We start from the raw sequence: 15841 nt of genomic DNA, 5'->3' as shown, positions 1-15841 counted from the left end.
TTAACACAACATTGTAAATCAACTATACTTCAGTAAAAAAATATATTGATTAAAAAATAAAGAAAGTTCCCCCCAGATGATTCCCATGTGCAGCCAAGGCTGGGAACCACTGGTCTTTGGGGTAATTATCTTAATCCCTTATGGGGGAAAAACATTGCTCTTAAACTACCAAAGATGGTCCCTTTGTGGGTTCTAGAAGGACCTGATGAGTGTGAACTAGCTGACCTACAGGCCAGACTGCCCAGGCTAAGTCCTGAGCGCTCCCCTTGCTCAGATGACTGCAGGCTGTTACTTCACTTCTCCAAGACGTCAGCGGGACTAATCAGAGTGCCTGCCCATGAGGCTATGTTGTTTTTCGGTTTGAGGAGTTTTTGGGGTTTTGGGGGGTTTTTTCAATTTACGTGTTTTATTTTAAATTGGAGTAGAGTTGATTTACAATGTTGTGTTAGTTTCAGGTGTCCAGCAAATTGATTCAGTTATACATATACATCCATGAGGCTGCGTTGTGAGGGGACATTAGACAGCCATGCAAAATGCTTGCCACGTGGAAAGAGGTCAATAAATGTGGGTTGATATTATCAGCTTTCAAATCAGCCAAGAGTGAATAATTCCTACTATGTCCCTTGGCTATGGCGGGGGAATACAAAGATGTGTCAGGTGAGAGTCTGGAGAGGGCACACAGGTAACAAGTGGTGGAACGGGGCTGAGGGCATTTCAAGCAGAAGAAACCGCACTAGCAGAGAGGCTCAGAAAATACAGCCCAGGGCATGTTTGGAAATTCGAGAAGAATCTGTCAGTTCTGATGGGGAGGGCAGCCCATGAAGGCGAGATGGAGATTTAAGACTAGAAGGGTAAGGGTAAGTCTGAGCCAGATTGTGGAGGGTTTGCCCTTCCTTCAGTAGACAATGGGGAGCCATGGAAGGTTCTAGAACAAGGAGTGAGATGTGACTACAGCTATGACTTATTTGTAGTTTGTTGAGCAAATGAATGAATGAGTGTCTGAGGAAGACGTGATAGTCGTGGGCAGGATGCTATGTGTGACAGAGATTGGCAGGAGGAGAGACTTGGCTGTAACATGTCCCCATGGCCTTCTGTACGCTTGGGTAACTGGTACAACTGCTCTGCAAATTCAGCTTGCAAGTAGGCTCGTATCTATTCTATTTCTTACAAATAAACAAAACCAGCTCAAACCCACACACCAGATTAAGAAGAAGTCCAGAATCTCCCTCCTGGTGTTCCGCCATGTTCCTTCCTTGGTTTTGCTCTCGGCTGCCCCAGGTTACAGCCCCGCCTTGGTTTCTGATGGAGGACCATCCCCTGCCTGGTGTCCCTGGGGCTCCCTGTGGTTCCCTGGGCCCTGGTACCAGCTCCTCCAGCCTCACACCCAGCCATCCCCACCAGCAGTCCCAGGAGCCCAGCACAACTGGCTCAGGCCTCCACCCTGGGCAGCTCCCACTCCTGCCCAGCCTGGACACCCACCCACAGGAGGTAGGGCAACCCTCCCCTTCCCAAGCCTTGGGACACAGAGGACATCCCATTTCCCGGCAATGTGGCCTCCCTAAATATTACCAGGAGCCCAGCAGCCTCCAAATGCAAAAGGTCTAAAACAGCTTCTTCTCCAAAGACAAAGTCACTCAGCCTCCTTGGCACAGATGCCCGGACCCCTTCCGGGGGACCCAACAGGCCCACCTTTTTCACATGTCAGGGAGGCACATTTAGTGCCTCAAAGCTGACTCACTCAACTAAGAAACACCACTAACTCTAGGATCAGAGAAAGAAAAAAGAAAAGGAGAAAGGGAGGAACAGAAGTACAGGGCATGAGATCTCCCACTACATTAACATTGTATATCCTGTATATATTACAGTCTGGGCACGCGGCATTTGCTTATGAGATCTCTGTGGAGGAGGGAGGAAAGTGAATGGGGAAGCTGGAAAATAAAACTGAGATTCACCGAGTGCCTTCTGCTGGCAGGCTCTCCACTGAACGCTGTGCACACATCATTTCACTGACCTCTCCCCACAGCCTTATAAGGAAAGTATTATTGTTATTCTGATTTAAAAAATGAAGAAATAAAGCAGATGAATGCATGCATGAATGACAATGCCATTTTTCTCCGCCTTTCCATCATGCAAAGATGACTGGCGTTCCTGAATTATAAAACATTTTTCAAAAAGTCAGAGAACAAAAAAAATATATTAAAGAAGAGATTAAAGCAGTATGATTTCCAAACCATTCAGTAAAGGATGAAAATATCTTTGTTATCCAGTGCCTGCCTTCATAAAGTCATTGTTATCATGAGTTAGAAGTTGCATTAACTCTGAAATTAAAATAATAGCCCCACGTGCAGCAAATTCTGAAGACACACTCTATGGTTTTCCGAGCGCTTATTAATATTCTCCTGAACTTTAGTTGGATCTGAACGGTTTACCAGAAGAGGATCCAGTTTACGTGTTCTACTTCACAAAGAAAAAGCAATAGAATGGGGTGACTCTGAAAAGCTTCTTTTTTATATTAAGCAGGCCTGAAGTACAAACTCTAAAATGATCAGTATAATGCCTGCATTTAGGAACAGGAGGAAGGGCTTCATGCACACACCTCAGGATGTGTCTCAGTGGACAGTTCTGGAACCACTGAGCAGACTCAGAGCAGTCAGTCTCCGTGGAGAACGTTGCTCACAGGCTTGGTTCCAATGACCCCAACAGCAGCAGCTGTGACAATACATTTTTAATCAAATCTAAAGGCAAACTTATAAAGAAATAAACGCTATTCAAATAAACACAATGCATTCTCCTGAAATAGATTATTATGTTTTCTGGAAATTAGCCCAAAAATATAAAATAAAGAGAATTCTACAGGGATTCACTATTGAGTCACAGATCTTGAAGGCATTATCTCTGCACGGACTTCCAGGACAAATGACACTCATAGTTGGCACTTACTGCATGTTTCTGACCCTCTGCTCTGGGGCAGCTCACCCTGGTGGGTCCTTCAGGGGTGAAGCTTGCCATGTGGTCACAGTCTTTGGCATTGGGCTGAGAACTCTTAGACAGTAGAGCCCATGGTGTCTGATTAGCTCTGCCCAGCCTCATGAGGAGAAGGGCCTGGCCTGTGCCGCCTGATGTTCCAAAGATGGCTTTCCTGAGGACAAAGCAGGACAGGCTGGAGGGCAGATGCCACCGGTAGAAAGAGCTGTGGCCAGAAGGGGTTTTGCATGGTAATCCAGTACTTGGTCCATTTTCATTCTCCTGCCATTCAGAGGCCTGGCCCCCAGGTCTGCTGTCACTGTGCTGTTAGTGTCACAGAAACAATACTTTGAGTAAGGAAGGGAGAGCTACAAAGGCACAAAAATCTTTCATATTTGCTTTACACATGCCCTCCCCTGAGCTACCTGCAGACAGGTTTAATATGGGGATCTCTCACAGCAGGTGCAATAGCAGACAGGATAGATGGGGAAAGAGAGGGAGTGAGGGAGGAGAGGAGGGAGGGAAGGAGAGGAATGAAAAGTCCAACTTCTGAGAAAAGAGTTCTTTACAGCCAGATCAAACACAAAACTAGAGAAACAGCAAACAGGACGATTTCTATTCTCATTCAACTCTCACAGGAGATAGGAACGCACACGCTAAAACAGCATTTGCCAGTGTAAGAGCTCACAGTTTTCCACAAAGTCTTTACCCAACAGGATCGCGCAGTTGAGTTGATCTACAAGTGGTTCATAAAAAGCTCCCCCCTCACCCCGCCAGACACACCGAAAAGCCAAGTTTCAAAACGCCATGACCCTGATCACTGAAAAGCCCCCTGGAGGCTGACTGACAGGCCTCCTGCCTGAAGGTGGTTCATCCCAGGGCGGCTCCAGGCTGCACGCAGGCTCAGTGTGCCCTGGGCACAGGCAGCTGTCCAAGCCCATACAGCTGCCCTCCTCCCCGCCCAGGTGGGAGGACCCTCCAGGCCACCTGGGGTAGTGTTCCCTCTTGGGGACCCTAAGCGTCCAACAGAACTGGAGGGGACTGTGCTGGGCAACGAGCTGGCTGGAGGTAGGGCATGGCTGGTGTTCTTTCATGGTCTTCCTTGGCCCTTTGTTCTCCCAGCTCAAAGCTTTCGTGATGGAGAAGCCGTCCCCATCTTTAGGGGGAGATCCGGTCATTAGAGCCTGGGAGGAGGAAGCCCTTCTCTTCCTGCGGACCTTGCAGCTTTGATGTCACTTAGGTTTCTGTTGAGCACCTGGATTTGGAAGCAGTTGGAGGAGTGCACTTAGGGATTGGAAGTCGTCCAGGAATTTCAAGCAATCAGATGCACCCGGAATGTTAGTAGTTTAAATCAAGGTTTGACAAATTACAGCTCATGGGCTGATCCAGCCCTCATCCTGTTTTTATACAGCCAGCAAGCTAAGAGTCGTTTTTATATTTTTTAAAAGTTGTAAAACAAACAAAAAGGAATATGCAACGGAGACATATGTGACATGTAGCACCTAAAATACTATGTGTCCTTATGTGATTTACAGAATCAGCTTGCCAGCCCCTGGTAAATGAAGGTGCTAGAGATGATAAAATGTCTAAAGTTCACGAGGAAAGGTAAAGACAGTGAATCCCTGGTGGCAAACATTCATCTTCAACTGAGAATGACACTAGCTGAGCAGGCGCATGGCTCCCCTCTCACCTGACGGTGCCCTGCCTGCTTATTATAGGGTGATGAGGGCGAAGTTTCCTAGATGGAAACTGTACAACATGGAGGGATGTGATGGATAGTTTTATGTCGACTTGGCTGGGTCACGGTACCCAGATATTTGCTCATACCTAGTTGGATGTTGCTGTGATGGTATATTTCAGATGAGATTAACATTTAAACCAGGAGACTTCGAGAAAAGCAGATTGCCCACCATAATCTGAGTGCATCTCACCCAATTAGCTGAAGGCCTTCAGAGAGAAAAGATTGACCAGCCCACCGCACCCCCCGGGGAACAGGGAATTCTGCAAGACACAGCGATCGGACGGTCTTTCAGCGTCTCCAGCCCACCAAACCCACCCTGCCGATTTTAGGCTGCCCAGCCTCTGCCATCACATCAATCAATTCCTTAAAATAACTCTCTCTCTCTCTCTCTCTCTCTCTCTCTCTCTCTGTCTCACACACACACACACACACACACACACACGCACATACATACACGCACATACCTACTCGTGTGTGTGTGTGTGTGTATTCTATTTCTCTGGAGAACCCTGACTACTACCCAGGGGGCTGACCTATATACACATCTTGATAAAAAGTGCTCTCTGGTTACAAGTGAGGCCTCGGTGAGACTTGTTCCCATGGTACAAGTCCATCGAGGTCAATAAACAGCCCCAAATGTCTACAAGTCAAACTAGACTCTGCTTTTTCTGTGTTTCCTAAGACCCGCATGGGGCTGAAGACACACAGAAGTCAGGCTCCTGGCTACCGCAACACTCTCTGTCCAGGGCTCCCCCCGCCCCGTTCTTTGGACACATCGCCAAGGCTCTGGAAGAGTACTCAGGGTAGGGCTCATACATGAGGGTCCCAAGGTTGGCGGCGGCCCTCTGGCTCTGATCACCAACTTTCCTCCCACTTAGGAGGTAGTGCAGTGATGGAGACACAACACGGCTGGGCTGTCCTAGCTCAGGAGCCCGAAAGGAGACTCTGAGGCCGAGCTTAGCAAGCAGGAGTTTTCCTGGGCAGTGCTCTTGGGGCCAACACCTTTTCTGGGCAAGTGCAGGAAGCAGGGCTGGGCAGAGGAAGCAGGTGAGCATCGATGCCACCCCGCAGGGGCATCCGGCAATCCTGCGGGGAGCTCTGCTGCTGGGAAGCCCTTGAGAGCTGTTCCCGTTAGAGAGAGGGGGTCAGGCCTTCCTACGCCCTCAGTGACCACTTATCTCTCTCCCCAGCGAGGCTGCCCAGGAAGAGGACGTCGTCTTGGCTGCAGGCAATTCCCAGAGAGGACTGAGTTGTGAGCCAGAAGGTGCTGGGAGAACGGGAGACTGTCCTGGAGGGGTGTCTGAAGGATGCAGCTGGCATTCACTACAGTGAGCTCAGCAAATAGCTTCCCAGAGGAGCCACCTTCCTTATCTGCAGCTCCACTTTCTCTGGGCTTCACCAACGTATGCAGACAGATGGGGTCCTAGCAGCGGAAACAGCCTGAATTTGCAGCACCTCCCTCAAGTGAACATAACTCAAATGCCTCCGGTCTTACCCACTGGCGTCTGTCAATGTCACATCTGTAGCACTGACCAAACCCACCATTCGTTTGATGAGCAGAGACTCCAGTGTTTGGGGCGGCAGATGAACTCTCCAGTCATTCCCTCTAGAAGCCCCTGGCAGAGTGGGCAGGGGAGAAGATTTCACACACGATGGAACCACCGCCTCTATCTCCGGTCCAACCCTCCTTCTGTTCTGTGCAGTCTCTTACTGAGCTGTCCATGGGCTTCTAGCCATGCCTACTCATGCCCAATGCCTGGGCCACTTCTGACCATCTCACCCCCTTCCACCCCACCTCTGGTCAGCACGAAGTTTCCATCCTTGCCCTTCTCCTGACCAGCTCCTGCAGAAGGGTTGCTGGGTTTCAAGTGACAGCTCTCTCACTGATGCCCCAGCCGGTCACCTTCCCGGATCACAGGCTCTTGGTGGTAGTTGTTGGGGGGTGGGGGGGCTGGGGTCAGGCCAGCCTCAGGCCATATCTGGAATGTGTACACACATCTCGGGCCCTGCTGCCAAGGATGAGCCACGCTGCTGGACCTTTGCTACGGCCACTGTGACCGAAGGCTCACTCCATCTTCCAAGTCACCCAACTTTGGGGAACCCATTCCATCAGACCGCTCTCCATGTCTGAACCCTGATTATGAGCTGGCTTTAAGTTTTTCCCACTAGACTCTTAGGATGTGTCTGAACATTTATTTTTCCGTCCAGAACTTTCCAAGAGAGTCGAGAAGCTTCCTCTCATTTCTTGACAGTTGAAAAGTACCCACTCAGGGCAAGAAGGGGAACTCTGAGGGATTTTGCTATGTAATTCCAGAGCCATACTAAGATAATTGTGACAACGCAGCCCAAAATGACGGCACACAAAGCAACTGGTGTCCTTTCAAGGTCTGTTTGACAAAGGGACAGAAGAAATGCTTTTGAGATGCACATTTAAAAGTGTCCCACCTAGGGAATTCCCTGGCGGTCCAATGGTTATGACTCCATGCTTCCACTGCAGGGAGCACAGTTTCTGTCCCTGGTCAGGGAACTAAGATCCCACATCCCATATGCCGCATGGCGTGGCCAAAAAAAAAAAAAAAAGTGTCCCACCTACACTTGGATGATGGCCCAGCTCCACTGGTCACCCTCAGCATGATCTAGACTGGGATGACCACAGCTACGTGGGTCAGAAGAGCTGGATTCTTACTCTGGCTTATCCTTTCTTTGCTGTGTACACCTGTCCTACCTGGGCCTCAACTTTCTCATTTGTAAAATGGAGATATGGCAGCCTTGACTATCAGAGTGTAACCCTGGATGTCAAGTGAGGCGATGTCTATGAAGGAATTTGTCAGGTATGAATTACACAAATGTGGAGACCAAGATGGCTGTGAAACTCACTGCCTTCATCAAGAATGCCTGGGTCGGGCTTCCCTGGTGGTTCAGTGGTTGAGAGTCCTCCTGCCGATGCAGGGGACACGGGTTCGTGCCCCGGCCCGGGAAGATCCCACATGCCGCGGAGCAGCTGGGCCCGTGAGCCATGGCCACTGAGCCTGCGCGTCCGGGGCCTGTGCTCCACAAAGGGAGAGGCCACAACGGTGAGAGGCCCGAGTACCGCAAAAAAAAAAAAAAAAAGAATGCCTGTGCCAAGGAGCTGGAACTATCCCATCCTTCACCATTTGGGCTTCACTATAATTCTGCCCACACTCGGCCCCTACACCATGTACAATGTCTTTGTCAACGAGGCCACACCCTACAGCCACCTCCGAGATGATGGGGACGTGCCCAGTTACCCCCAGGACACCAAGGCCCAGCTTGGAGTGGAAGGAGGAAGTGGGAGCACCCCATCCTCAGTGGCCCCCTATAAAAATGTGAAAACAGAATAAATAAGTAAATTACACATATAAAACTAGTGAATGTGACAAAAAAGAAACAGACTCACAGATACAGAGAAGAAACTAGTGGTTATTGGTGGGGAGAGGGAAGCGGGGAGGGACAAGGTAGGGGCAGGGGATTATGAGGTACAAACTACTATGTATAAAGTAAGTAAGCTACAAGGATATATTGCGTAACACAGGGAATATAGCCAATATTTTACAATAATATAAATGGACTATAACTTTTAAAAATTGTGAATCACTTTGTTATATACCTGAAACTTACATAATACTGTACATCATACCTCAATTAAAGAAAAAGAGAACGTAAGTTCAATGAAGATAAGAACATTTTATGCTTTATATATCTTCGTATTCTTTGAGCCTGGTAACTACCCTGTACATAGCAGAAACTCAGATACATTCATTGAGTGAAAGAAAGAAAGAAATTACACAAAAGTAGGGTCCACTTTCTAGCTTCGTGGTCTAACAGCCACACTGGGAGGTCACTACCACTTGTTGCTTATTCTCTATTCCTGAGTCCACACGTGTGGTCCTCAGCCAGAGGCAGGATGTGTACGAGCTTTAACAACACAGCCCCTGCCCAATAGATTCCCAGATGCCCTGGTGGGGGCTGGGAGAAGACGTAGGTTTTGAAAACTCGCCTCAATAAGTTCCACCATGACCTCCCACCTCCCAAGTTAAGCCCCCCAGGCTCAACTCCTTCAAAGAACCCACTGAGAATCAAAGGCCCTGGAATTCCCGACACCTTTAGCTCATTCAGAGCAAGAAGTTCACCAGACCTTCTTGAACTGTAAGCGGTAACAGACACAGCATCCTCTGTGTTTTCCTAATGTGGGTCCTCACTCCCCAGCTCATTCGCTGGCTGCCTGGTCCACCTGGAGAGGCCTGGGGTGCAGCAAATGGTTTCCAAAGGTCTGAATTTAATGAGATGCATCTTTTCTAAAGCCATTCTAGAAAGAGAGAGTGGCTTCCAGTGGGAGGTAAAGAGACCCCCTGGAAGCCATTAATCTTCCCATGTCTTAGGGTGTGCTAGGCAGGCAGTTTGGAAGGAGACCAAACCCAACTGCGGACCCAGGGAGGATTACTTTGGGGTGAGCCTGGCAAGTCGACTCTCTAAGAATGTGTACCTCAGCTGTCACCAAGGCCACTGCCAGATCCCAGCTTGGGAGGGGAGAGGAGATAGGGATAAGAGTGGTGACAGTCTCTCAGCATGTTCTGCACTCCAGGCCCAGCCCTGTCCAAGCTCCACCTCATCCAGTCCTCATAACAACGTGACGAGTTAGGTTCTTCATTTTTTTTTAATTGATTTATTTATTATTTATTTTTGGCTGTGTTGGGTCTTTGTTGCTGCATGCAGGCTTTCTTTAGATGCGGCGAGCGGGAGCTACTCTTCGTTGCGGTGCGCGGGCTTCTCATTGCGGTGTCTTCTCTTGTTGCAGAGCACGGGCTCTAGGCGAGTGGGCTCACTAGTCGTGGCTCGCAGGCTCAGTAGTTGTGACGCACGGGCTTAGCTGCTCCGTGGCATATGAGATCTTCCCAGACCAGGGCTCGAACCTGTGTCCCCTGCACTGGCAGGCGGATCCTTAACCTCTGCACCACCAGGGAAGTCCCCAATGAAGTAGGTTCTTTTTTTTTTTTTGCAGTACGCGGGCCTCTCACTGTTGTGGCCTCTCCTGTTGCAGAGCACAGGCTCTGGACGCGCAGGCTCAGCGGCCATGGCTCACGGGCCCAGCCGCTCCGCGGCATGTGGGATCTTCCCGGACCGGGGCACGAACCCGTGTCCCCTGCATCAGCAGGCAGACTCTCAACCACTGTGCTACCAGGGAAGCCCTGAGGTAGGCTCTTTATTAGCCCATTTTACAGATTGGGAAGCCAAGGCTCAGGGAAGGTAACTGAAGCCAATAGCCAACAAGTGTCAGGACTAGGGTTTGACCCTTGCTGTCCAACCACTATGTTATGCCCCCAGAGAGAGGTTGAGGCATTACTTCTCAGAGAAAAAGTGAATGATTCCCCAGTTGGGAACTCAGAAAAGAGCCTTCCTTTAGGCTTAGCAGGCGTGGGGTGAGTGGCATGGGAGTGGGTTGGGGATGTGGGGAGGAATGGGAGCCCCCAGACCTGGGACAGCCCTTGGCACCTGCCTGGGCTTTCCATTTGGTGGTAAAGTCTCTGCTGCCATCCCCAGGGCTGCCCAGCCTCCCTTTCCTTGACCTCCTCCTGTCCATCTTTTTCTCGGCGCGGTGGGGGGGGTGCCCCACAGTTCAGAGCACAGCTGAGCTGGTCCTCTGGCCTTGGCACCCCATCTGTTCTGCTCTCCTCCTTTCTCCAGGAGGAGGAAATGCCCGTTTTACCTGAACACACTTGGACATTGAGCCTCTTAGGAGCCGTCTGCGGATGCTGCAGCCTGAAATGTGAAGCATGGGAAAGGCTGGTCCCCCACCCTGCCTCACACAGCTGCAAGTCAGTAGGAGGCCTGCTTGAGACAAGCAGCACTTTGTCATTTATTTTTCCTTTCCTCTTTTTTTTAAACACTTACATTCCATAATAGCTGGTATTCCTCAGTGTTTACTTTCATCATTATAAAGCCCTTATTCCTTAAATGTTTGCTTAACATTTTTTGCAGAGCAAAGGAGAAAGCTCCATGGGCCTCTGCAAACAGCTGCTTCCCAAAGGCAAGGGAGGAAAATACCCAAGGCAATGCTGAGGTGAGAGGGTCCGTGAGCCCTGGGAGGTTCTCCTGGCAGTCCGAGGGCTGCAGCTCATTGCCAAGGCCATAATATGGCTGCCTTTAGAGCCCAGTCACTGACCAGTCTCTGGGGCCCATGAAGGCCACGGAGGTTATGAGAAAAAAGTCATCTCGGGACTTCCCTGGAGGTCCGGTAGTTAAGACTCCATGCTTCTGGACTTGCCTGGTGGTGCAGTGGTTAAGAATCCACCTGCGAATGCAGGGCACACGGGTTCGATCCCCGGTCCAGGAAGATCCCACATACTGTGGAGCAGCTAAGCCCATGCACCACAACTACTGAGCCCACAAGCCACAACTAGTGAGCCCATGCGCCACAACTACTGAAGCCCCTGCACCTAGAGCCCATGCTCCGCAACAAGGGAAGCCACCGCAATGAGAAGCCCACGCACCGCAACGAAGGGTAGCCCCCGCGCACCGCAACTAGAGAAAGCCCGCGCGCAGCAACAAAGACCCAATGCAGCCAAATTAATTTATTAATTAATTTTAAAAAAAGACTCTGTGCTTCCACTGCAGGGGCCACGGGTTTGATCCCTGGTCGGGGAACTAAGATCTCGCATGCTATGTGGCATGGCCAAAAGAGAAAAAAGAAAAGGGGAGAAAACAGTTTCCAATTTATTTTTTAAAAAAAAAGAAAGAAAGAAAAAGAAAAAAGGTCATCTCACCTTCCACCCAGAAGCATTCAGTGGGATGTGCCCACAGTGCTGGAAAAGTTCAAATGATCCACACCCCAGTGGGGCCTCCGAGTTCAGGCCCCAGCAGGGTAGAAGTTTCTTTGGGGAGCTCTGAGACCAGGATTGGCTCCAGAATAGCCAGATAGCACCCCCAGCCAGGCATCTCCAGTGACTTCTTGGCAGGTCAACTGCATGGTCTCTCCTGTGGCCCCTTCTCCTTGAATTAACACCTTAAATTTGCAAAACTCCTTGTGATTTTCAAAACACTTTCACACACATTTTTTATTTGATCCTCACATTACCCTGGAGGAAGGCACCTGGCAGATGAGTAACTGAAGCATTGGAAGCTTAATGGCTTGCCTAAGGTCACTTCGTGTTATGGATTGAACGTCTGTGTCCCCTTCCCTCAAATTCATATGAGGAAGCCCTACCCTCCAATGTTAGGTATTTGGACATGGGTCTTTGGAAGGTATTACATTTAGATGAGCTCATGAGGATGGGGTCCTCATGATGGGATTCGTGCCCTTATAAGAGAAGGTACCAGAGAGCTTGTTTTCACTCTCTCCCCCCATGTTCATGCTCACACACACAGGGAAGAGGTCATATGAGCACACAGCAGGATGGCGGCCATCTGCAACCCAAGGAGAGAGCTCTCACCAGAAGCTGACCATGCTGGCACCTTGATTTTGGACTTCCAGCCTCCAGACTGTGAGAAATAAAGGTCTGCTGTTTAAGCCATCCAGTCCATGGCATTTTGCTACAGCAGCCCGAGCAAGTAATACATACACTTGGCTTCTAAGGTCCTGTTGGAACACCAAGGTCTATGGCCTCAGCACCTCTCAGTGAATGGTCCCATTCTCCAGCTCCTAACCCCAGAAAACTGGATGTCATCCTGATTCCTCCCCTCCAGTCACCTCCAACCCACCATTCTACCCTAAATATCTCTGCAGCCCAACCCTGACACTCTGTCCCTATAGCCACTGCCTCCATTCAGGTCTTTATTTCTCACTTGGATGAATGCAATGCCCTCCTCCCCATCCTCCACCTAGCGTGCAGAACACACACACCTGGTTAGGATTCTCCTCCAAGTCACCTTTTAGTGATCCCCCATGGCCTTCAGGGTCAAGCCCAAGCCCCTGGCACCTTCAGGACCCTCATGGGTCACCTGATTCTTTCTGAGCAGGCATGCTGCTCCCAGGGCTGGGCATGGCACCCAGCTCCAGCCCACCACCCCTCAAAACCCCGCTGGATGACTCCTAGTCACCCCTCAAGATTAAACTCAGCCTCACCTCTTCTGGGAAGCCTTCCCAGAGTCCCCCAGTCTCAATCAGGGGCTCCCAAAGCCCCAGGTGCCTCCTCTCATCATGAAGTTGCTTCTCCTGGGATATTCCTGTGTGCCAATCCTCTGGCCCTCCCACTGGACTCTGAGTTCCATGGGACACAGGACTGAGGTCTAATCTCCATATTACCTGGCTCTAGCTTAGGATACAGTTTTTGAGGGAGTGAATAGGTCCAAGGACTTCCGCTGGATTCCTGAGATGCAGACTCTGTTTAGGATAGGATTTTAGAATTCCTTCTCCAAGTCTGTTATCTTCACTCTGTCTGGCTCTAAACTTGGCTTCTTTGAAAAAGTGCCCAGGCTGATTCCAGCCAGGCTCCCTAGCTCCCAGCTGCGTCATCCTCATGCCTGCCTCCACCCACACCCACCCACCTCCAGGGGTGAAATGGTACACAAAGGCAGAACCAGGTGCCACCTGAGAAACAGTCCTGAAGATACGTCCCAGGCATCTGCTAGTTAAAGGACATCCAGCCTCCTGGAGGAGGGGACAGAGACAAGGGATAGAATACAACTGTTTTGCCTGTTTGGGGGTTGGGGGCAGGGGTGGGTAGGTAGTGTATACTTACTTCTGCGGTGACTGTATGTGGGTATATGGACAAGGTCTGTCGTCTGTTTAGGGACCTGTTTTGTATTCTCCCAACCCTACACCCATTTTTCTTTTCTTTTTTGAATGTACTTTTTTTTTTTTTTTTTAAACCAAGGTTGTAGAATTCCAACTTTTTTTTCAACCTTGGAACCTGAAGTAGAATACCCTCAAGTGGACAGATTTTGGTCCTTAGAGAGTTAGTGTGTGTGTTGCTGCTTATTTAAATACAGTTCAGTTGAAGCCCCAAGAGTGCCAAGGTCCTCCCTATGCTTTCCAGATGCCCTTCTTCTTCCTAAAACCAGAAGAGGTGAGCACCTGAGCAGGGAATCTCAGGTGACTTAATTTAGTTCACCGGTGCCTACTCTGAAGAGCTGGGTGTCCGTTCTTGAAGAAACAAACTCACTGGAAGGGCACGTTTTCTTATTATATACTAATAACTTCTTTTACTAATTTGTACAGAAGTTCCTTGATTGTGACTTACGCCAAGTAATTATGAAGATTTTTTTTTCTGAGTATTGCATGAAGGCTACCAAGTTGGAACAGGCAAGTCCTGGATGTGAAAGCTTTAATTTATCTACCTCATTCATGTGTTATTTTTGTAGCTATAGTCTCTGTTTGCTTATCGGATGACGGCTGAAGCTGAAGTGTTCCTAAGACCCTGTCGTAAACCTAAGAGTTAACATATTGGTGGGAGCCGCTGGAAGTTCAAGACGTTGTTGTGATTCTTTTTTTCTTAATCCCCCTTTTGTACATGTGATATTAAGCAGATGATGAGGCGTTAGTCTTGAGGATTTAACAAGGAAGGAGAAAGACAGACCCACATTTCTGGGTGAAGTCTTTGCCCCTCTATGTGGAAAAGTGGATTGCGACTTTTCTCAAGTCTGTCTCTCAGTAATTGCACCTGACTTTAGGACACCCCACCCCCAAAATTGTTTTTCTGTTTTGCCAAGTTGTGCCTTTCCTTCTGGAATTGTAAGTGAACACAATAATAGGACCTGTTTACACAGTGAAGTGGATATTGTTACAGAAAATACACCAGAGGCTTTCTCACTTGTTAAGCTAATAATGCCTTGTGAATGTATGATCTACGGAGAAACCCTTGTAGTTTTTACCTGCTGATGCTATCTGTCTGCTGGAGAATAAATTCTGGATGGTTCTTTTCTTCACACAAAAGAAAAAAAAAAACAAAAGGCTCAGGCCCCTTGGTCCTAGGGGCCTGAGCTGACCCCTAGGACCAAGGAAGTGGCACAGGTGGCCGTGTCAGAGGCTGTGACCCCTATTGGTGGGTCATAAATACTACTCCACTCTGAGGAGTCGAGGCTGGGAAGCATCTGTGTAGGCGGGGTCTACCTTTCCCAGTCTCCCGAGCATCTTGGAGGGGCCTGTGGCTGGGTTCTGACCTACAGAATGTGGTCGAAGTGGGGTTCACGGCTTCCAGGCCTGGCCCCTACAAGCCTCCTGCAGGATTCTCCACTTCCTTGGGGCTTCCTGGGAGCTGTCCTTGCAGGATGGCAGTGTTACCCTCAGCCCAGGCCCTGAATGGGACCTTACTCCCCCTGCTGCCACTGCCAGCTGCACTTCATGTGAGCAAAACAGAAACTCCTGTTGTGTTGAGTCCCCGAGATCTGGGGCTTATCTACCATTCATGCAGTGGGAAAGCCAGAGCCAGGCACAGACATAAGTGCTCGTGGGATCAGCCACAGCTCCTGGAAGGAATCGGAGTCTGCATATGAGCCAGTGGGTGGGTGACTCTGGGGTGGGAATACCTGGTCCAGGTCCTGCCTCTACCATTTACTGAAAGGATGTGCTTGGGCCAGTCACTTGCCCTCTCTGGGCCTCAGTTTTCCTCTGTAACATGGGGATTCATCTTAGTACACACCTCAGAAGGTTGTTCTAGAGGATGCTGTTAGAGACTCACCCTGTCCCTCCTTCCGAAGCTGGGCTGCTAACAGCTCCCAGCTGTACCCTTCTCTGTCCCCCTTCAGCCACCTCCTCACCCAGAGATTCCTTCGAGGTTATACCCCTACTCCCAACCCGGGCTCAGGGAGAGTCAATTTGCACAACAGATTGAGGAGAACAAAGCCCCTGCCTCAAAGCGGCAACTCTGCGATGTCAGAGCTTCTGTGGTATCAGGCTGCGGTTACACTCCATCAAGACCGTCTCCTGGCTTCCCCTCTTCCCCTGCCCCATCCTTGCTTCCCTCACGTCTACGATAGCGCCCACTCAGTAAATCACCTGCCTAAGAATCCTCATCTCAAATCTGCTTCTGGCCAACCCTCTCTAAAACAGTTGCGAGGATTAAATGAGATTGCGGGTCAAACAGTGCCCGGTATATGGCGGGATCTTACGAGAAGGGAGCAAGCGTGATTACTATTCCTGCCAGAGCCAGTGCTGGTAGGGCCAGTCCAGCCCACAGCCAC

The sequence above is a fragment of the Phocoena sinus genome, chromosome 1, assembly GCF_008692025.1.
Source record: "Phocoena sinus isolate mPhoSin1 chromosome 1, mPhoSin1.pri, whole genome shotgun sequence".
Lineage (NCBI taxonomy): Eukaryota > Metazoa > Chordata > Mammalia > Artiodactyla > Phocoenidae > Phocoena > Phocoena sinus.
This window is presented reverse-complemented; position numbering follows the sequence as displayed.